At 27.7% G+C, this 24,955-nt stretch overlaps 1 protein-coding gene across 5 annotated transcripts in view; it reads right to left on the bottom strand.

Moving 5' to 3' along the window:
• LOC129909904 (leucine-rich repeat-containing protein 24) overlaps nucleotides 1–24,955 on the bottom strand; it is a 310,525-nt gene that overhangs the window by 189,309 nt on the left and 96,261 nt on the right. For 2 of the 5 annotated variants that reach the window (XM_055987059.1, XM_055987061.1), the window contains exon 1: nucleotides 884–968. The exons of the other annotated variants lie outside the window; for them this stretch is intronic. The gene's annotated coding sequence lies outside the window, so the exon portion shown is untranslated. Of the gene's footprint in view, nucleotides 1–883; nucleotides 969–24,955 lie in introns of those variants that run through there. 5 annotated transcript variants of the gene reach the window in all.

The following is a 24,955-nucleotide window of genomic DNA, read 5'->3' as shown; positions in this document are numbered from 1 at the left end:
TATAGTTTAGAATTTTGATTTATGACAATGAATTGTGGTACCTAATTTTTTTTAACAGATTGGTGAAACTGCCATAAACCAAGATAAATATTGTAAGAATTGACATGAAGTAGGCCAAATGGGTTATGATACCTATTTCTATTTTGAAGGTTTTTTTTTTACTGATATTCTTATCATGGTTAGAAATGACTTTGTAACCTTTACCTATTTATCAAAAAATTATTATTTCTTACGTTTATTTAGAACAAATTTGACGATAAAAATTGCAGTTTTTAAATAAAATCACGAAATTGCATGGGATTCGGACTCAAGAAGCTTAATTTTTTCTTTCTTTCCTTGCTAAGAAAGTGCTCAATAAGTTTCTAAGATAAATATTTAGGGATACAAAAATAAAAATCCAAAAGTGTATGACTTTTATGACATTATGAAGAAAAAAAAAAATGTATTTAATAATGAACTTCTCACTCGTTAGAAAATGTTCTAAATATTTTCTTTAAAGTAGTTAAAGTCGTTATCTAGAAGCACGTACCTATGCAGGTTTGTTTACATCTAGGAATGGTTTTTTTTTTTTTTTTATATCTTTGTTCGAATGACAAAAGAAAAATGAATGATGTGATATAACATACCTACGTTTTCATATTATAATCCTTGAAAAAGTGTATTTCCTGTTTCTTTCTTTTTTATTTTTTCTTCTTGTGAAAATAAATTCAAAATTGAATACATTCTCGTATGAATAAAACTGTTTCCAGGTAAAATCTACATTTGAATGAAAACTTTGACATGTGATGTATTTTACTTATTCAATAATATTGAGATCATTGTATTGAAGAATATTTTCATTTCTTATTTATGTGAGATAAAAAAAAGTATAAAATTCACTTACCATGATTCAATACTTTTTTGAACGTGATACAAAATAATAATGATTGATGTAGAATATGGATATTTTAATATATTTTCATAAGAAGAATGCGTTCTTACCTAAAAAAAAAAACGAAGAAAGAAAAATAATTTAATATGATATATTTTCATTCAATATTAGTTAATGAATTTTTAAATAATTTGCGATAAAAGCATATTTTATTTTATTTTATATTATTTTATTATATTTTATTTTATTTTATTTTATTTTATTTTATTTTATTTTATTTTATTTTATTTTATTTTATTTTATTTTATTTTATTTTATTTTATTTTATTTTATTTTATTTTATTTTATTTTATTTTATTTTATTTTATTTTATTTTATTTTGTTTTTTTTATTTTATTTTATTTTATCTTATTTTTTTTTTATTTTTTTTTTTTTTTTTTTTTTTTTTTATTTTTTTTTCTTTTATTTTATTTTTTTTTATTTTTTTTTTTTTTATTTTTTTTTTATTTTATTTTATTTTATTTTATTTTATTTTATTTTATTTTGTTTTATTTTTATTTTTATGATTTTATTTTTTTTTGTATTCCTTGTTTATTTTCATTTTACATATATTTCTTATTCACAAGGTTGAGGTTTTCAGAGTAAAAATAAAAACATTGAAAAATCAACCAACTCCTTGATGTCGAAAAGGGACGAAAATGTAGAGATGCAACACAATAAAAAAATCTTATAATCAAAATTTCCAATCAAAAGTTGGGCAATAATTTGAAAAATTAAATAAGTTTTAACCCTCCTAACAAAACCGCTTTATACCTGCAAAAACAACCCTAAAACTTTTCCTTTTCATTTAAAATCAAAGAATAAATGCGTAAGCATTATTTTACAAATTACTTTCTACAAACAACGTAATTTTTAAATAACAAAAAAAAAATGTCTTTACATTATAATCAACGTTGACACTTTTTGTGTAGGTTAATCCTATTTCTTGGAAAGACTTAAAAAATTACAGATACCAAAATATACAATTTTTTAAACGTTACATTAGATTATTTAATTTTGTTTTTAAAACAGTCTTAACGCCTCTTCTCAACATGACCAAAAAGAAAACTTAATCCAAAAAATACCCTTTTAAGTTGTTATCGTGTTTTTCTCAGTGCGGTGGTATTTTTTTTTTTTTCTATCTTATAATCCATCAAATGATAAACGAAATGCCCAAAGTAATCCTGTCGAGAAAATATTTTCTGACCCAAATCACCAGAAAAAATAAAACGAAAAACGAAACGAATAAAAACCATCATCTTCTTCTTCATGTCCATAAGGATAAAATTCAACCCTTATTATAAGCAAGTGAAAAATCCTCTTTAAGTAAGTTCTCTAAGTCAGCAGAAAATCTTGTCGAATCTTTTCTTCATCAACATTCATTTTATTCAAGTGGAATTTTTCTTTTTTTTTTTTTAGTTGAGTTTTTTTGGAGTTGCGTTGGTGTTTGTAGTTATACTCGTTGAATATTTCGGTTTAAATTTAATGCAAAAAAATCATTTTAAAATCTAACTGACATTTCCATTTTTAGAACTTCTTCAACATTTTCTCCCACTTCCTTCTTCGCCCAACAAAAAATTTTTCTAATTTGCATAAACACCTGGAAAGTGTTTGGAAATCTACCAAAAATTTGTTCTACTTCATTTGGCTTAGATGAGATACCATTGCCAATAATAGCATCAAAAAATTGAGTGGAGGAAAAAGGCCAAAGTGCACACCAGGCGAAGTGGCATGGTGTTGTTGACATTTCAGCAGATGGGGGTGTTGTTTATCTTTTTTTGGAGGTGGAAATCATTTTCTGGAAAAAGGGAAGACAACATAATTGGGAGAGAGAAGTTTTTATAAATAATTTTTTGATTATTCAAAATTAATTGAAGACAACACTTTTAAGCTCTAAAATTAAAATCATTTTTCGTCTGTTAGCAGGTGTTTCGGTGATGGTGTTTGTTTAATGAGTAGTTTAAGGAAGTATTTTCTGTGAACTAGAACTGGTTTATGAAAAAGAAAGTGCCTGGAAGGTTTTTTTTTTTCTAAAATTAATCTTGCAAAGTCTTAAAAGATTTCTTTTAGAAATGTTATTATATATTTTTCTGTGGTTACAGGTATAAGAAGAATGTTATGTATTTGAACGATACGTCATCATAACTTCTAAGCAACTTATCGTAGCTTATTAAATATGGTATCGTTAAAAGCCTTTTAGTTGTCCGCTGGTTATATGGTATTCGATATAAAGTTAAATTGAATATCGTATCCTCTAGACTTTAGAGATATGATAATTTAATTCTAAGTTACACAACACTGAAAATCAGCATCTACGAAAGACAAAGACAACCAAAAGTCGAGAAGGCAAATTATATTTAAACATAAACACAAAATAGAAAACCTGGATGGGGAGCATCCCATAACTGATATTTACTATGGTATGGTCGAAAGGGTTGCCAGAAATTTGTTTTATATGACACAATGTTTAAGTCTATTTTTTGATGCTGAATCTAATGACATAAAAATAAAGTCAATACGACTGCTCTAAGGAAAGTTGTGCTTAATTTTTTATTTCAACAGGGACAATGAAACGATAATGTTCTTAAAAATATTTTTTGACTTAAATGTTGTTATTTTCTTAAACTTGGTGAAAACTTTTCTTTAAGAGTCTGAAAAATTATCTTTAGTGAAAGGGTGTTTTTTTTTTAATGATGAAATTCAGAATTAGTACCACAAATACTATGAAAATAAAATGCACGAATGGGTTGCACGAACTTGCTCTTAGAGTTCAAGTTGCTTAAATTTTTAAGACTTTTCATATAGAAACTTGGGAAATGTAGGTATATAAAAACAAAAAAAAAAAAAAAAAAAACAAATTAAAAAAAATAAAATTCATTTTTCAAAAAAATAAAACAATATCTGAAATCAAATCGCCCCACAAAACAAGTACGAAGTTTTACTTGATATATCAAGGTGCATTTTTAGAAAAAAAAATTTCAAAATCGTTAGAGCCGTTTTTTAAAAAACTAATTTTTTATAAACAATTTTTTGAAAAAAAAAGTTTTAAAATAAAATTGGTATGCCATTTTGTAGAAATCACTAATCAAAATCTAAAAACAAAATTTTAAAAAAATTCAATGTCCCGTTTTCGAAAATTTGATTTATCAAAAAAAAATTTCAATATTTTTTTAAAAATCCAAAAATTATTTTTTTCAAAATTTTATTTTTGGCTTATGTTTAAAGTATATAAATGCTTTTGTTTAAAAAATTTCGTTGAAATACAATAAGCAGTTTTGCAGAAAATCCGATTTGAAAAAAGTGGTCCTATGGCAGGTACCGTTAATAACGATTTTCAAAAAAAAAAAATTTTTCTTCAAAAGATAGACCTTGTTTAAAAACTAACATTTGAATTTTTTTAACAAAATCGTTGGAGCCGTTTTCGTGAAATAAAAGTTTTAAGAAATTTTTGTATGACAGGTACCGTTATTTTTGGTCCAAAAAAATTAATTTCAAAAACCCCTCTGCAGAGTCTCCAAAAACTGCTACATAGCAAGTTTGGAGTCAATCGGTCCATCCGTTTAGGCTCTAGTTCCTTATACAGACAGACAGACAGACAGACAGACATACTGACAGACTGACAGACAGACGGACAGACGGACTTCCGGGACCCACTTTTTTGGCATTCTCTATCATCGTAATGTCATGGAAAAATGTTATCTCAACTTTTTTTTTTGTACGAATGCAGAACTTACATAGTACCTATATCTCAAGTAAAAATGTAAACCAATGAAAAATATTATTTTATGGTTAAAAGGGTGTTTTTTTTTTTAGTGAAAACAAAAATGAAATGGTTAAAACGTTGCATTTGGAATAGAAAACAAGATTAAAGAATTAGCATACAAAAATGTTGGGTGAAAGAGTGTTTATTTCGAAGATGCAGTATAAAATCTGTAAATTGTCCCAAAAGACCGATTCATTTTATTTGTTCGATGGCCAAATTCAACCTTTACTACTTAAGTTCTTTCATTAATCGTTGTCTATTCGGGATCAGTTACAGATTTTACTGTGTCTTAAAAAAAATACACTTTCACCCAAAGTTTTGTATAGACTCTTTCCAAAAGCAAACTTTTTGTCAAGTTTCATGAGGGTTACAACTTCCTTTTTTTATTTATTGATTTTTTGTATTATTTTACATGTAGGTAATATAATTAAATTCTAGAAACCCACTCATACGCATATTAATTATTGAATTATCTTAAAATATGGTGTTTCAAGACTTTAATTTTTAATTTTGTCAAGTTTCTTTAATTTCATGCTTGTCGTTCTTTGTTTATATATTCAAAACTAATGACACGCAATTAGTTTTCCCCTTTTCTTAAACAATCAAAACAAACCACCACAAAAATTTAATTTTGGTTTACACAACAACAGAAAAAAAAAACATGTAATTAATGTGGAAAATTAAATATTACCCACATTTTGCTTTGTTTCGATTTCGAAAATATTGATTATAAACACAACTCGTGAACACGAGTAAACAAATAATGTAAATAAAAGATTATTTCAATCAAACATAATGTTATTCAAGTGAGAAATCACGATTACATAAGTTAATTAGGCCACTTTACACCATCATATAGGTTTGTCCTCTTAATCCGCTGATAATGAACTCAACTATATTATTATTTGCCCTTGCCCCTTTAATACCTTCTATAAAGCATATCTCTCACTATTATTGTGTGGTCATATATAAAAAAAATAACTTACACATCTCAATCATTTAATTATCCATTTATATATAGAATGTTGATAACCTTTTGTCTTTCTATATAAATTACTGCTCGTATTAATTAAAGCATGGAAATTAATTCCAAGTTCTTACAATCAAGAATGAAAGATAACGTATGGAGGTGGTGGCTTCGGGTATTAAGAAAAGACATCACCCATTCATTGAATCAATTACTCATTTTTTTGTTTGTTTGGTGTGTTGAACTTTTTTTCTTCTTTGTCTCATTTCAAAGCTCTGAATCTTCTTGGTATAACAACTGCGTGATCAATATTTGTCGAAGTTATCTCTCAAAGTTTAACAGAAAAGGTCAAAAATCTGTGAGTGACCAAAAATATTTGTTTAATGATTAATTAGAGGTTTCACACTATCACTCTAAAAATATTGACAACCCTTAAATCGTTCTTTTCCACTCCTCAAACATTCCAATAAAAACCCAAGAATGATTAATAATTTCTTATTGTTGACAAAATTTTAATCCATACTGTAACTTTTTTTTTTATCTTAATTTAAAAATAGCCCAGCGAAGAGTCAACAAGATATATAAAATAAGCCCCATTGCCGCTTCGTGGTCGTCAAATGATAAAAAAATCCAAGGCAGAAAAATTGGGTGCAACGACTGAAATGAAAGCCAGATAAATTTGCACAAGAGTCAATATGTACAAGAGTTGCTATAGACACTTTCCGCCGATAACAGTGTCTGTACATGATATAGAGAGATATTGCAGAAAAACTGCATTGTTTGGATGTATTTTTGTAATGCCCTTATTTATATATTAACAGGAACAAACAGTAAAAATAAAATACAATAAAAAACTAATAACAACAACAAAGAGAAAAAAAAAGTGAAAAAAAAAATAATACTGAAATATTTGGTCTCAATAAATTGGGGTCAATTTATTTTTATTGATTGTAAGCCAAACTTCGATACACACAATTCATAGAGAGGTACACATATGCTTCATGCTGCCCATTGCACAAAGCAAAAGAATTTTATTTTTGTTCGTGATTTTTTAACAGAACAATAAAAAGGTGGAAAAAGAATTGTTTGTATTATGTAAGGACGAAGTATGACATCGTTACAAAAGTTTATTTGTCGATATTTTTCAACAATTGATTTTATTTCAATCGACTTGATGTTTGATATGAAGAACTATTTACATATCTGTTCAATTGTATGTCGCTTATGCATATGCTTCTCTTTACTATTAGTTTGTCTGTCAATTGATTCGTCTTTAATCTATATGTTTCATATATGTATAAAGTCAAAGTACCATAAAATTCCAAAAAGAAATGTTTCCAAAAACTTAGCACTTCCATTACTAAACTAGGGGAAAAAATTAAAGAATAAATAAAATTCCAAACTTTTTGATGATTTTAAACAACAATGACATTCCTTAAAAATGGTCGTATCGAAATTTAAAAAAAAGAGGATTTTCAAGCCCACTTCCTAGTTTTGATGAAAAGATTTCTCAAACTACGTTTTTTGCTATTGAATAACAAACAATATGACAGAAGTTTGAATTTTTGAAAAAAAAAACAGTAGGTAAATTTGAGGATTTAAGGGGACTTTGAACTTTTAAGTCCATATGTACACTGTGGTGTATGTGTAACTTTTGTTCGGAATTTCGAAAATTTGTATTTTTGATTATTTCGTAAAAATAAGATAGACAAACGATTACAATTCAAATGAACTGTTAACAAATATACCTGCTTTGAGGCTGAGCATATCTAAAGAAAAGCTCTGAAAGCAACGATTTAAGTCGCGTAACTTCGAAATTTATGTTCTGTCACTAGAGATTGGCCTACACCGAAAAAAAAAATTTGATAGTAACAGCTATCAAATTAACATTTTTGAGTGACAAAAGTCATCCAACAATTTTGATATTTTATCATATCATTTTGACATTTTTTAATTTTATAGGTGGATAATGAAAATTTCACTTTGACAATTAAAATATCATTTTGACATTTTTTTAAGTTTAAGTCGATAGTGAAAATTTCACTTTGACATTTAAAATATCAATGTTGACTAGATTTTACGTTTTAGTTTATTATAATGAAACCTATTTTTTTCTTTTTATTTTTTATTATTTTTATTATTTTAAGTATTTTTTTTTCTTTTTTCAAAACATTACTGAAAGTGAATATTCTTTACAAAATAGTGGTGATATTATTTTTTCTATCATAGGTGATATAATTGGTTTGTTATTTTCTCCCAAACTATGTGAAGTAAAATCTTATTGCCGATCTAATTTTCTCAGTAAATCATACATTTTACTTCGAAAAAACACAAAGCGCCTTTAAATTAGTATACATTAAGAATTTTTTATTTAATATTTTTCAACAATTTGGAATGAGAAATTGATATGAAAAAAATTGCACGACTGGAGTCGCACGTACTTGCTCTTATGGTAAAAGTTACTCTAATGTTAAAGCTTTTCATTGAACAAAATAAGGGAAAATTTAAAATTTGATATTTGCACGGAATTTCATAAGTGGTGCACAAAAAAAAATAAATAATTAAATACCGATTTAAATGATCTCTTACAAAAAACTAAGTATGCCATTTTATTACTTGTATAAAAGAAAAATTTCAAAAATCGTTGAAGCAGTTTTTTAAAAAAATAATTTTTTATATACAAAAATTTTTTTAACATTTTTCAAAATAAAAGTTGGTATGCCATTTTGAAGAAATAATTAATTTACACATAAAAACTAAATTTCAAAATTTTCCATTTTCAAAAAATTGATTTTTCAAAATAAAATTTTGAAATATTTTTTAAAAATCCAAAAATGCGTTTTTTGAAAATTTTCTAAAATTTTAATATTACCTTTACTTAAACACTTTTGTATAAAAATTTTCATTTAAATCGGGTTAATGTTGTACGAGATATTCAGAAACGAAAAAAAACCGTTCTAAAAAATATTTTTTTTTATTTCAAAAGTTGGCTCTTATTTTTTTTACGAATCCTATAGTACCTATATCGAAAGTAAAAATCATAAAAAATATCAAAAAAAATTTCCAAAATGTGAAATTTAAATATCATCCTGATAATAAAAATATTGTTTTAACATTTTAAATATCATAAAACACATTTTAGAGAGCATTTTTGGCTGATATTTAAAAAAATGTTAATTAATATTAAAATTTAAAATGTTAAATTGATATTGGTTTTTTTTCGGTGTATGTTGTCAATATCAGCATCAGCATATACTGCAGATAGATCGATACATGAATTCTAGGGATTTATCTCTTTTTCGTACGTCTACAACAGCAAAGCGAAAAGGTGGGTTTTGTGGCTGAGCGGTATGTATTTATTACGTACCTACATATATGTATTTTCATCTGTTCCATCAAAGTTTCTAAACTACTTATTGTAATTTGACAAATAAGGTATCGTTGGAAGCGTTTTGCTCATCCACTGGATATAGGCTACCTATATTATATCACAATAAATCGACTATGGCCCCATCTAGAGGCAACAGTCATAAACTTATTTTTTTTAATGTACAGCGACTTTAGTTATAATCACGAGGTCGCTTACCCTATCGAAACAATTTATTCTACCGAACCCTCAGAGACTCAAAAATCAATTCTGGGATTTTGTTTTTTTTCGAACATAATATGAACCTTCGCCGTAAAGTCATGGAAAATTTTGTTCAACATTTTTTTAAAAATATTTTCTTTGAAAATTTATTGAAGTTCTAGCTTTTACTCTGCTACTGATGGACCACAAACTTGGTGACAAAGTTTAACATAAAATTTGTGAAAAATATTGCGATTGCACACGGAGAAAAAAAAACGGGACCTTCAAATAAGAAAATCACATCTTCTTAAAACAATTAGAATTCTTTTTAAAATAAATGGAATCCGCTTAAATTCAAAGTGAACTTTATTTCATTTCGTTAAGAGTCTTAATATTAAAAGATTTTCTTAAAAAAAAGTGAATCATTTAAAATTATACTTATATTAAATTTTCAAATTTGTATCGGACTTCAATTTATGTTGCAGTTTATCATACTAATTTTAAAATTAAAACTAATTGTAAGATTGTAAAATTAGGAATCACATTTTTAACAGAAGAAGTAGTTTTTACGATTTTTTTTTATTTAGCGTTTGATTTTTGAAAAAACCACCTACCTATGTTTTTTTTAAATTTATGTGAAAAATCAATAAAAGGACCAATAGATCAAAAATGACCCAAACATAATTCGAAAAATATAAGAGATTTAAGGCTTCAAATTGATTTTTAAAGCACCCTGATACGACAACAAAGTTAAAGCTTTTTGGTGTTCGGATTTTGTTTTTTTTTTTTTTTCTCTAATTTCAGTTTTGTAGGTCCAAATTCAATCTTCTAATTTTTAAAAGTATTCAAAAAAAAAAAAATAAAAATCACAAACGGACTACATATATACAAAAATTTTATCTTTGAAAACATACTAGTATACCTACTGGTTTCAAAAATATTATTTTTTATAAAATTTATATTAAAACTCTTAAAAAAAAAACTCAACTTATCACTTTTTTCATAACAGAAGAACAGATTTTCTGTAATTAACACTTTTTGTGAGCAATTGCATGCGACACTGATGTGGATTTAATTATTTTTTTTTATTACAAAAGGGACAACCCTTTTCGGTGCACACACATATAAATTACAATTTTTTGCGAGAAGCAATTTGTCATTTATTTGAATTTAATTGGAGTGTGCTTTTGATGTTTAATATGCATGAATGCATGCATAACTATATACAGTTTTATCTCGTTTTTATTATTTTTATAAATCATTAAAACTGAAAATTTATTGGTGGGTTTTTTTTATCGAAACATGTTTCTATTTTTTGCAGCAATTTTATCAATTTTTCCAAAAGTTAAATAAACTGAATCGCATGAAATTTCACTTCCATCTAAAATTGGGTTGATTAAAAAAAAATGCAAATTAAAATATTTGTTATTTCTATTTTTATTCAATTAATTGAAAACTTATGAGTATATTACTACAAAAATAATCTTTTTGTTCATCTCGATACATATTAGCAAAAAAAAATTTTTTTTTTAATGAAGCAAGGAAAATTAATAAATTTCTATCCATTTCATAATCACACCCAAAACCTTTAAAATTCCTATATTTTTCTTTATAAAATTTAAAAATTTTCTGTCCACAATAAACCTTTTAAGTTAGGTATATACGGATGGAAACAAAAAAAATAAATGAAAATTCACTCAATGCGGACATAATAAACTGTAGATGTAATCATCAAGTCAAAGGGATCCTTTTTTTATTTTTTTTGAAAAGCATAGTGCTATACCCCACCCCAGAGGGAGTACAAAAAAACATTAGCTACATTTGCTTTGCTTTACTTTTTTCCCTTCTGGGCATTCAAAACCATTTTTCACAAACTGTGAAAAATGCACCATTCACTAGGCTCTCCTTACATGGTAGGTATACACTCTCTCGCAAAAAATGGCAAATGTCAGATAGGGAAAAATGTAGAAAAAAAAAATTTCAAATAAACCTGAAACTAAATTGTTAAAGCACACAGGCTATGAAAAGCATTCGGGTGCAAAATAATCCCGCCACCCTGTTTATCACAACTTTGGTCAGACAATAACTTTTTCATCTAATAAAGTTGGAGTATTTTATTTGCACTTGAGTATACTCTGCATTATTATTTTTTTTTTTTTATTTTGTAAAAAAAAAATCCCTACCCAAAATCTTTACCCAGGTTATCTTAAGGTATAACCTTTAGGGATTTTCGTGATCTGTTTCCATAATTTGATTTCCATTTGGGTTAGTTTTATTTTGGTTCTTCTAGTTGTTGTTATTTTTTTTTCTTTGCTTTTTGTATGATACTACGGTTCCGATATATCAGCATGAATAAACAGAACTTCTATAAAAAAAAAGAGCAAATGAAAATAAAAAAAAAAATTGCTAAGCCTGCTATAATTTTATGAGGTTTGTAAACGAAAGTTAATCTAATGGAATTGGTACAACAATGAAATTGAGTGTCTTTAGTAAATACATTCAGCGATGATACCTATTCTTGGTGTATTTAGATATGATGGGTTGGGGGTAGACAATATACCTACAGCAGATAAATAAGAGTTTACCTTTTTTTTCGAAGGATTAAATTTAATCGAAATTTGTTTTAGTCTAAGATATTTTTGTTTAGATAAATAAATTTGTGTGTGAACAATACATAAATTGAAGGTACGTAACAAATTAAGTGAGGTTAACACATAAATTGGATTAGTTTTTTTCGAGTAAAAAGTGGGTAAATCGAAAAACCAATATCCATTATATCTAAACACAGGCCCTTATTGCGAGTGTCGTTCAACTTTCGATGCGAAAAAAGTCGATCGAATCGGTAAAATATCTGTTTTGGTATTGTGTATCTCGAAACGAAAAAGAGCGACCGATAGAACGAAAAATTTCGTTCACAACAGAATTTCACCACACCCAAAATTCATTTTCGATGATCGATTTTTAACAAAAGTCGTCTATCAACAGCAAAACGACACTCGTAATAAGGGCCACATATGTATTTGCAAAACATTTTTTAACTGTCTAACTAAATATCAATCACATACAAACATTTTTGAAATACCTTCTACGAAAATGGTTAAGATGAAATAAACAAACTTTCGACAATTTTTAAAGAGTTTTCTTCAAATGCATTTTCAGTAAAAGTTTTTAGGATAAAAAGAAGTTTTTTTTATTTTTCAATTTTCCCAAAAACTAGAAAGCATTAAAACATATGGACTTCAGTATCTGATAAGAAATCAATTGTGGCACTTTATTTTGTCAGCCATTTTTTGTATTGTAATCCACAATCTTGAAAAAAATATAGTATTTAATGTGTTTTTAAACTTTTTTTTTCCCAATTTTTTACTTTTAAATCGATTATTTCAAAAACAATTGATCGAAATAACTTTACTTCAAAATTAGAATAAAGTGTACAGTTCTAGCTTTTGAAAAGGTATCATTCATAACTGTAAGTGTTGCCATTGTTTTTTAATATATTTTTATTAATTAAAGTCATTTTTTAGAAAATTGTCATTCTCCTCTACAAAATACCGTTATCAAATCTTGGCGCCCAAGTATATAGTACCTTCCCCCATTTTTCCTTCACTTGTTTTGGTACGATCTTTTTTAAAAATTATTTTTCTTTTATCAATTTAAGAAGAATTGAACAATATAAAAGCACGGTTTTTATAGTAAATTTGATGAGGAATACGATAAAAATAATTTTAACCGTTATAAAAAACAGTAAAACATAGTTTTAAGGCTTTTTTCTCAGCATTTATCACTAATTTCGACTTCTAACGCTTGGGAATCAGTCAAAAATATTTTTTTTTTGAAAAAAGAAAAATTGATGTAAGTAGATCTATTGGTACTCAATAATTTTTACTCAAACAGCTTTTCGATTAAAAAATTATTTAAGCTTTAAAAAAATTAAAAACTAAATAATACAGTAAAATAAGGAGAAAAAAGGGATAAATCTCGGAATGAATGTTAGTAGAAATTTTTTTTGCTCAATATCTTCCTTTTGCCATTCTATAACATATCTCAAAAGTCTTGAAAAATCTCATGTCCGCTTGTCGCGATTTCAAGGTCATATCGCGAAATGGAGATTTTCAAAATTAGCAAAAATAGGCTATGGTAGTATATACACATATGATACATGATTTCAAGGTATTTTTTAATGCTGATTCCAAAAAATCTAAAATCAAGACAATCTGACGTCTCTGGAAAAAGTTATACTTGTCTTTCATCTGTCAACTCATATTATTATAACAGTTGCAAACTTACTGCCGAAAAACCCTTAAAAATTATGGTAGATGAACCAAATTTTGCATGAAGATTTTAGAATCCATCATTATTAAAAATCAAAACAATCCATTACAAAAAATATATATACCTACGAAATAATGGTATTTTTTGATGGAGGGGCAAATTTTAGGATATGCACTAAAGAAGATTCTTGTTCATCTTAGGAATAAGTGCAAATAGGCTAATTTTTTCATTTTAATCTTTGTTTGGATATTCTTTAACTACCCTCAAAAATCTAAAAAAATCTCATGTCCGCAAGTCCTAATTTTCTTGGTTTGAAAATAAGGTGCAGATTTTAAAAAATTGGAAAACTACACTTCAGATATTTGTGTCAGATCAACATGAATAAGGTGCATTACTTTTCAGGGATGGTCAGGTTGACTTGTTTGTGAGTTTTGTTGGAATTAGTGTTAAAAAATACCTTTAAATCATGTCGCTTATGTTGGTATACATATAAAAATTTAAACTTTTCTTATTAATTTTTTAAAATCTGCACCTTATTTTCAAACCAAGAAAATTAGGACTTGCGGACATGAGATATTTTTAGATTTTTGAGGGTAGTTAAAGAATATCCAAACAAAGATTAAAATGAAAAAATTAGCCTATTTGCACTTATTCCTAAGATGAACAAGAATCTTCTTTAGTGCATATCCTAAAATTTGCTCCTCCATCAAAAAATACCATTATTTCGTAGGTATATATATTTTTTGTAATGGATTGTTTTGATTTCTAATAATGATGGATTCTAAAATCTTCATGCAAAATTTGGTTCATCTACCATAATTTTTAAGGGTTTTTCGGCAGTAAGTTTGCAACTGTTATAATAATATGAGTTGACAGATGAAAAATAGGTATAACTTTTTCCAGAGACGTCAGATTGTCTTGATTTTAGATTTTTTGGAATCAGCATTAAAAAATATCTTGAAATCATGTATCATATGTGTATATACTACCATAGCCTATTTTTGCTAATTTTGAAAATCTCCATTTCGCGATATGACCTTGAAATCGCGACAAGCGGACATGAGATTTTTCTAGACTTTTGAGATATGTTATAGAATGGCAAAAGGAAGATATTGAGCAAAAAAAATTTCTACTAACATTCATTCCGAGGTTAAACCCTTATTTAACTGGATTAAAAAGGGCTTATTTTTTTTAATAAAGGGGTGCGCGCAACCCCTAAACATTATCGAAAAATTCTGAAAAAATTAGGGTAGCATCATTTTGTGTCGAGAAAACAAGTTATCGGAAGAGCAAATCAAAATAATGAAAAATAATTTTTTTTGGTCCACCCTAATGTACCTATATAGTAAAAAAAAAATGTATTGAGATCTCTTCGGATCTTTTTATTTCATACTGACGCACACAGGTAAATTTTCCCAAAAGCATGTCCAAAATTATTTTTTGTGTATATTTAATTTTTTATTGAATAAAAACATTAAAAACAGTTACTTTTGAAGGAAACAATGATTTTCCACTAAATATTGAACAAATTTTGGCTAAAAAAAAAGCAAAAAGGATAAAAGCGACTTAAGATTTCACGAAAAGGAAAGATATATTGAAAAGATTTAAACGGATTTAAAGAAAAAAAAAATTAGTTCTTTTAGAAGCCGTTACATATTTAATAATAACAAATAACCACGCACTAAGAAATAACCTCAAAACTGTTAGATTGAGCGGGAATATCTCAAAAACCTTACATGATAGATTTTTTTTGACATCAGATTTAAGATTAGGACACACAAATCTTCAGAAAAATATACCTAATTTGGTTTCTGTAACAAAAAAAAAAGTTTAATTTTGATGACTGATTCATTTGCGATATTAAACGGGTAACATGTTTATTAGGGTGGGTCAATAAAATTGAATTTTTTTTTTTGCTTTGGTACCCCGAAAAATCGATTGCTAGACACCTCTAGAATATACACACTCTCTTAATAATAATGGGAAGATCCTCCGCTTCGCAACTTTCCATTTTTACATCAAGCTTCTACTAAAAAAAAGTATTTTTTTTTAATCGTTTTTTTAGCAAATTTCTTTACATATTCTTGTAGGAAATTGAACGCTCTACAAAAAAGGCCTTAACACTTTTTTTTTTCTTTTAAATAACCGTTTAATAGATATTTGAGGTAAAAAAATCAAGAAAATCTTTAAAAATTCGTTTTTTGTTCTTAATTTTGTAACAAATTGAAAAATTATAATAACACTGGTCTACAAAATTTAATTTTTTTTTTGGTGCAGACTATGATATACTTTTCTATAGGTTTTTGAGGTGCTGAAATCGAATCTGAAGTCAGAAATATCCTATCAGCTCCCATTTTTGAAATATTACCGTTAGAAAGCTCGAAAAAATAGTTTTTTGACTTATTTTGGAGTTAACAAGATTTTCCCCACATGAACCAAAATATAATTTTCTGAAGGTTTTTGGTGTGTTGAACTCGAATCTGAAGTCAAACATATCCTATCAGCTAACTTTTTGGAAATATTACCGTTAGAAAATGCAAAAAAACGTTTTTTTTACCACTTTTGATGTTATGCCTTAATTTGAAGAATGTTTTTAAAATATAAATCATAACGGTTTCTATAAGAACTTTTCCTTCTTTCAAGACCTGTTTAAATCTTTGCAGTATCTTTTTTACTGCCGGAGATATCTTAAAATAAGCTAAGTGTGTTTTTATCAAGAAGGAGATGAAAACGTGATATCTGTTTGATACATTACAATAAGCCAAAAAACTGACGATATCTCGAACAGTAAAATAGATATCGAAAAAATTGAAAAAGATCTTGAAAGAAGGAATATAGTTCTTATAGGAACCGTTATAATTTATATTAAAAAAAAATTTCTTCACATAAAATCATAATCTCAAAAGTATTTTTTTTTTACATCTTCTAACGGTAATATTACAAAAACGGGAGCTGATAGGATATTTCTGACTTCAGATTCGACGTTTACTTTCTTTGGAAATTTGTTGGAAGTCTCTCGAGGACTATATTATAAAAAAGAATTTTAAAATTTTCCATTGTAACGGGTGTGATACAGTTACTTGAATTTTGTTCCTGGCTTTTGTGTACTTTTCACTCAATATAGTATTTAATAGCTCGAACATCTAATATATTTAGTTGTTAAAATATGTGTTAGATAACATTTAACCTATCTTTCAACGTCCCAAACTCTTAAGATAAGATGTAACGGGTTTGATGTTAGAAAGTCGATTCAGTCTACTTCTAAAACAAATTTCTTATTTTTTTTTTTTTTTGTATTGACCGTCAGAAGTTTCTTTGTATAGCTCAGTTCAACTTTCTTCCAAAAGCTTCTCACTCTTTCAAATTTGACTAGTTCAAGATTTAAAATACCAATTTTTAAAAGCCATGAGTCCCTATTAACGAACCAATATAAAAGAACTCCCTGTTTTCACTTTTTAATTAAGATTTCAAATCAATAACTTGACCTTATAGACTAACTTGAGTGCAATATTGCACATTATGGAGTTTTTCGCTTTCATACGAAACCATATTTTATCGAAAGTTAAATTACTCTTCAAACCACCAAATGCCCATTTCGATATACACATCAATTTTCGAAATCAACCATCTCGAAGAACTTCAAATTTCCACATCGTCGACGCACTCATAGCCATTTTTCAATTCAAATAAAAAAAAAAATAAATGATTATAAAATTGAGGCTTCAAGCACCCATAAAAGAGTGCATGCAATCTTATGTGTACGCAACGCATTCATCAAACGTCAGTCGTCGTCGTCGTTGTTGAACGTTTGTACATTCAACCCCTCATGAAAAAAAAAAAAAAAAATGAAAAACTTCTTGAATTATTATTGGACTCCTTAAGACGAAGTGTGTGTATGTGCAATAGGCTGCTTGACATTTAACATCGTTTTCAATTAAAATCAATTTTTACATTGCATTGCAAGAAAAAAGAGAGAAAATTCAACAACAGAATTTATTTTTTACAACAACAACAACAACCGCAGCCAGTAAACCACACTGATTGCAATCGTATCGTCTGAATGACCTTTTTTTTTTCTTTATAGCTCCAGTTGACCAAACGATTGTAAGCCATCACTTGAAAGTCCATATAGGCACAACATATTTATTTTTTGTTATTTTTTTTTTTTAATTAAACAATCATGCACCCTTTTGTGGCGAAATACCCTCTTTTTATTGTATTTTATGGGGTTGGCCAAATAAATTCCCCTCTTTTAAAATTCCTCTTCGAAAACTCTCTGTGCTCTGTGATGGTTATGATTGAATCCAGAATTGACTCGCAACTGTGTGCATCGAAGAAGCATTCTTTCATCCACTTAAATATTCTGGACACAAGGGCAATGCAATTTCAATTATGCAACAATGGTTTTGGTTTCAAGTGATGCCATACGGCTGCATATATAAAGTCTCTCTCTGAATATGAGACGTTAAATTCCGACTGCAAAAACTTCGTACTTTTGACTGGAGAGAGGGGTGAGAGGGTGTGTTTTAGTAATCACATTTCCTAGTACTGCAAACATTGTTGCCCACACAAAGTCCGCAGAGCAAAAAAAAAAAAAAAAATTGTAAATTTGTTACACAAAAGCTCAGGGAATTTGGTTGATGCAGCTGCATCAAAGTTGCACGAGGCTACTATACGTTCAACCATTTTTCTGGTTCTCAAAAGTTTGACAAAAAAAAAAAGTAGCAAAAATCTAATAAACTCGTCAGTCCATTTACTGCATTGAGAATGCGTGAAGAGGCGTTCTCAAAAAAAAAAAAAAAAAGAGGACGATGCGAATGGAGCTGGGTTTCGCATCGACAACTTTATCACATTCATCTGTTATAGGGTAAAGTGGGGGTAATTGTTCAACTTATTTCTTTAAAGTTTTTTTTAAAGAAAAAATTGTAATAAACATTTTTTCTAAAAATGGAAAATTCTACTCCACTTTTTTTTTTGGTCAAAAACGATTTTGCCCAATTTTACACCATACTCTCCTATTTTGTGGAAAATGTGTAGGTACAGACTTTGGTGAACGTTGATGCTGCCAGAGCGTGTTGATTTTTCTTATTCAATCTGACACATGAAATGAATCTTGTTTGCCAAAATCCGCACGAAGGAAAAAAAAAAGAAGCCTTTATCCAATTTTCTGATAGAATGATTTTTTTTTTTTTGAAGGATTTTTTTCTATGTTGATGATTTTGAGTCTTCGATCGCCATCAAAGAGGCAAATAATGGCCAGTACTTTTTTTTTTGTTGCAAATAACACACAAATCTTTGGTATGAGATGTGCGCGTTATACAAAAAAAAAAAAAAAACGGATTTGATAGGTAATTCTGACAAACATTTAAAATACATATAGAATGTAGATGATTTTTTTTTCGTAGCTAATCTTTGAAGACCCTTGTTTTTGAGAATTTTTTTTGGGAATATTTTGGTCATGCATGTTTTTCCTACACAAAGCTGTATTTTAAGTGGAAAAATATTTGTCAATCCCATTTAAAGCTTAAAAGTTCTAAATGGAGATTAAGACCTCGTCAAACAGTGAATTTGTTTTTGGAAATTTCCCGGTGTTCACTCAGAACACAAAAAATCGAATTAATCTATTTTTTACAACTGATGTCAACGGATCTGGCGGATGGAAAAGTTGTGCTACTTTTTTAGTCGCGTCTCACGTCCGTCAGACTCCATTCGATTCGTCGCTTATGGGTCGGTTCCAGCGTTACCACTTGCTGAAAAAAAGTCGAAGTAGATTTGAAGAAAAAATAGAAGTAGATTGAGAAAAATCGAAGTAGATTTCAAAATATCCTTTTTTTTATAAAAAAATCTATATTAAAAGAAAATAATTCTATTAAATTTACTTAAGTTTAAATAATTTATTTAGTAAAAACAACTAAAAACTAAAATTGAACTCTTTCCAACTACATATTTTCGGTGTAAATGTGTACAATTTTTAGTCAAATTTTTGGTTTTCTGGAAAAAATAAGTAGATTTGGCTTATATTTTGATAACTTGAAGTAGATTGGAACAGAGATTTTAAAATGAAGTAGATTTTGATATTTTTGTAATGGTGCGAAGCAGTGTTGCCACTTCAACAAAAAAAAAAAAATTGTGCAGTAGATTTTTTATTTAACAAGCAAAATACCCGTATGTTGAACTAACAGTCAGAATACCTTTCTTATTACAACCAAACTCATGTACAGAATTTAAATTAAGCATTTGTACTTACTTTTAGATTTTTTTTTCACAAATCCAGACTCTATCTGTTGGGCCAAAAACACTTTAAACAGTGTTAATCTTGGTGTTTTGCAGCTTTTTTAGAGCTGGTTTTGAGTTAAGAAAAGATTTTGTACATTCCAATACTATTTATAACAAAGGAATTGGTTTATTATTTCCTTAAAACGCTTGGAATTTGATTTGAAGAAGTGCAGTAGATTTGATTAAGTGGCAGTATATTTATTTTTTGCAAGAAATGCAGTAGATCTACTGCAATTGCAGCAAAGTGGCAACGCTGCTGTGAAGTAGGAACTAGATTTTAATTTTTTTTTTTAAAGAAGTAGATCTACTTCAATTGAAGTAAAGTGGTACCACTGGTCGGTTCTCATAAGAACGTGTGTATTTTATCGGGCTTCTAGTTGAAAGCATTGACGTTACGTAGCGTAGGCAGCGTTACCACTTGCGGAAAAAAAGTCGAAGTAGATTTGAAGAAAAAATGGAAGTAGATTGAAAAAAATCGAAGTAGATTTCAAAATATACTTTTCTTTATAAAATATCAATATTAAAAAAAATAATTCTATTAAAATTATTTAAGTAAAATAATTTAATTAGTAAAAACAACTAAAACCAACAAATTTTTTTCTTTCAAACTACATAAATTTTCTTCATAAATATTTTTTTATACATTGTTTTATAACAATTTTTAGTCAAATATTTGGTTTTCTGAAAAAAAGAAGTAGATTTGGCTTATATTTTGATAATTTGAAGTAAATTGGAACAGAGTTTTTTAAATGAAGAAGATTTCGATATTTTTGTGATGGTGCGAAGTAGGAAGTAGATTTTAGTTTTTTTTTTTTGAAAAAAAGAAGTAGATCTACTTCAATTGAAGTAAAGTGGTAAAACTTGTACCTACTAGGTACCAAAAATTAATTGTAATGTACTTGAATGACCATCAGATCCATCAAGCTGGGTCCACTATTAATTGACAACAACATGAATTAGCATACGTCAACGTCACCACTAACTATTGATATACTTTAAGTTATGAATATTTATCTGGAATAACCAAAATTTAGTTAAAGGTTTTTTTTCTTTTTCTTTGAAATTGCTTTTCGTTGAATGGTGAGCAGAGTTGCCAGAATATTTTAAAGGCATGGACTTGAATTAGAAAAATCATGGTGCAAAAAATAGCCGCTTTCAAAAATGGTTCAAAAAATGTCCCAGCGAATGGGACTGGGAATGTTCAAATGAAGGAAACTTTGTTAAACAAAATTTTTATCTAGGATCTTGAGATATCTACTATTGTCAAAAAAAAAAAAACTTTGATATTTCAAATATCGACAAGGAATTATTAATAAGATAAATCTTTCTATTCGTTTATCTAAGCAAAAGACAAGAAGAGGCATACTCACAGACACAGTCCTGTTTTTATTCAAGTAATATTTATTTTTTTTTATCTAATTGGAGGGCATAAATCACAAAATAGCCCTCCAAAGATGCTGGAATACATTAATTAAAATTCAGAACTTATCTATCTTCTTATTGAATACCTATTTTCTGATAACTAATGAATTAATTATCTGCATAAAATAGAGCTAATTATTATATAAACTCTTTTAAAAAAATGTCGAAATGAAGTTCCAAACTTAAACTTGCGTCAGATTGGAATAAAGCAGTAAGTTTCGTGTTAGTTAATAATACTTTTTTTTTTGTATAACAAGCAAACTAGCTTAAGGTGCAGATGTGGAACAATATTTCTATTTCCTTCTTTAAACTTTTTTTTTTTCTTTCTTCAATTGAATAAATTTAAATTTGTTTAATTTTCTTGCTTTTTTTGTTGTTGTTATTGAAGAAGAAGAAGAAAAAAATTCAAATATACAAGTCCGTGCACTTACTTGTTATGCAAATGAGAACAACGGCGACAGCAACGATGACGACTGCACCAGCAGCCACCAGCAGAAAGGCTGCGCCTCCACTTCTACGACACGACGACGACGGGAACGATGACAACAACATCGACGACGACTCCAACAACAACGAAGGCAACACAAAATCCCGCAGCAGCTAATACTCCAATACCTATGTTTTTCATATCCAGCAAAAGGAGAGATGGAGAAAAGCTTGTGCGATAGCTTATCTATAGCTATAAGCTCTATATAGTATGCAAAATGCATTGCTACCCTCAAAATATCTGAATTATGCATGAGAAGAGTCGGGCTCTTGACAAGCTTGCTTACACTGGCATACAATAAACCATCAGCAGCAGAAGCAGCAGCAGACGTTGCCAACGAGAAATACTATACAGCTGTTTTGTTTGTTTGTTTGTTATAATATAAGCAGGGTTGTTATCATTTTTTTTTGTATTTTTTTATGATAAAGATCGAGTACTAATTAATTTTTAAAAATATTGAGCATTTTTGACTTTAATTAACTGGGTATTTGATTTTTTTTTTCTCAGATTTTACATTTGTAACAGATACTTTGCATTTTTAACAAGGTTAAAGACTATTTAAAAGATGCAACTAAGAAGAATGAACGAAGTAAAAAATTGATAAACTGACTTATTGAAATAAGTTTTGAATCAGTGAGCATTTTAGATCTCGTTTAGAGACCGGGACGAAATACACACTAAATCCATGGTAGTATGTTTAGATATGTGTATGTTTAAGAAACTTGAATCAGAAATTGGAACGAATTCAGCTCTTTAAAGGAAAAATTACTCACTGAAAAACATTTTTGACCTACTACTTCAATAACCCTTAAATCTTAATTTTGTGATTTTTTTCTAATAGTTATGAATTTATTAATAAAAACAAAATGTTTTTTTTATATCACGAGTGGGACAAAAATAGAAATTATTTTGAGGTGAGTAGGTATATTTTTATAGAATAGGTATCTGCGTATTTAGTTTTTTTTTTTTATTCCAATTCCTTATATGAAAATTAATATAAAATGTTATCACTAAAACGGGTCGGAGAACTTTTTGTCACGGGTGGAATACTCGTAAATTGCTACGACAGAGAATTATTTTTAAACACAACTAACCTCAAATTTTTCGATGAAGCAGATTTTTTCGATGAAGCAGATTTTTTTTGTAAATTTTAATTTTCAATTTTAAATATTGGTGAAAAATGATTGGGTTTTCAAAATTGTCAAAAATGAAAACAAAAAGAGGGTTCGTTCAAATAACAAATGAGTCGTAGTTTTTAACTACGAAGCATTGGTGACGAAATTCCAAAGTTTTTTAGTTTATTTTGTTTGTATTTTTCTTTTTCGGGTATAACGTATTTGAAATTTTACCATTTAATTTTTAAAAATCGGATGAGTTTTACGTTTTGAGCGGTGGTCCAAACTCAAGAAGACAAATCGTCTGCAAAGTTTAGAATCATTGAAAATTAGTTAACTGTTTAAAAAAAAATTTAATCGAAAATTATGTTTAAACAAAACTGAAGCGCTTAGTTGAAAGATTACCAGCCAGATTTAGACCTGTTTAGAAAGCTGCAAATTCAGCGGTTAAGATGGCTTTTTTTTGGTAAAATCAATTCTTCGAAATAAAGATATTGACTTTTCAATGTTATATTAAGGTGAATAGTGACTTTTTTTTATTTTATCAGATTTGTTTTAATTTTTTGAATTATAATTAGAAAGTTTAAAAATTCAAAATCTCGCATTATTTCAGATTGTTTGATTATGTTCGACAATTTTATGTAGGCACTTCTTTTAAAGCGCGTTAAAACTTTTCGTTTTTAAATTTTGGTTTGTAAAAAAAAAATTGTTTGAATGAAGAAAAAAAAAACAATATCAAAACTACTATAAATTTAAATTTTATATTTTAACGAAATCCTGGAAAAAAACTTTTTTTTTCACAGGTTTTTCACTCTTTAAATACAGACGTGGTAGAAGTGAAACCTTAAAAAAAATATTTTTCTTGCAAAAAAAAAATCGAAAAAATCTACATTTTTTAATTCCTTCACCTTTAAATCGATATTTTTTAAGTGACAACCTATAATAAATTTTATATGATCTGAAAGCTTATTGTTTCACCTTTTATATGATTCTTCAATCATATTTCTACCTTGCTGGCTATGAGCAACAGATCTCCACACGTGTTTTGAGGTATTTTTCAAGTTTTTTAATTTAAGATTGTGTAACTTGTAGAGCACGTACCGTTATGTGTGATATATTAAATGAAAGGTAATATTATCAGCATGCGTATTAAATAAAATGTGTATGTGTTCTAGATCAAAAAATATAACGTGTTTAGAAAAAGAACATCTTTTCACCGTTATCTCAGGATTTTGAATATGAAATTAATTAAAATCTTCTAAAATTAAAGTTTATTTAATTACCTATCTACAGTATGAATTTCACCTATCTATCTATTAAAACAAAAAAGTTATGATCAATTGATTTTTAATGTCGCTTTTTTCGTTCGATACTAAAGAAGTTTTCACTTAAAAAAAAAAACATAAATGCGATGTATTGATAAAGTTAAATTATTTTTTTATTAATCTTATTTCTTTTAATCTAATTTTTTATTTTTTACTTTTTTATAAATATTTAAAGTTTGACTTAATTTTTAAATTTTTTTTAAATGTCTGTTCTTAATTTTGATTTTAAAATTCTTTTAAATTAAATTTTTTTTTTATTTTGTTTTATTCTTGAATGAGGTTTAAAGGTTATATTTTTTGCATATCTCCGTGACTGTTTTCTGTTTCAATAAGTTGTAATAAATGTTACGGTTATATGGGCTACAGGTCTTTCTTTTTTAGTTACTACTTCAAGAACAATGCAAGTGAGGATTTTCTTATTTTGTCAGAAATAGTAATAAAAAAAATAGTAATAAAAAAAGTAATTAAAAAAAAAACTGAAGAAATAAAATTATAACATCCTTGACCAAAAATTTTTGTTTTAAACAAAACAAATTACAACTAATGAGAAGAGGGTATAAGGGTATAACTGACGTGACGGTGACTTGTGGTGGTGTTGGCGGTTATGGCGGCATCAGAGAATTCTTGTGGCGCTAGACATATTTAAGTTTTACTTGAAAAGGGCAAATGTATCGCACTCCATTTCGTTCGTTTGTTTCGTTGGCCATATCTGGGATGGCAAACCTGGCAATCATTCAAATCACGCGCTTCGCGACCAATTTATCGCATTCAACCGATACCAAAGTAAATGGTACATAGTATATTTATACAAATGCTTTATAACTTTGGCTCCAGATTGATATCTAGCGGT

The sequence above is a fragment of the Episyrphus balteatus genome, chromosome 2, assembly GCF_945859705.1.
Source record: "Episyrphus balteatus chromosome 2, idEpiBalt1.1, whole genome shotgun sequence".
NCBI lineage: Eukaryota > Metazoa > Arthropoda > Insecta > Diptera > Syrphidae > Episyrphus > Episyrphus balteatus.
Note: the sequence above shows the minus strand (reverse complement) of the source record. Positions and strands in the feature narration are given on the sequence as shown.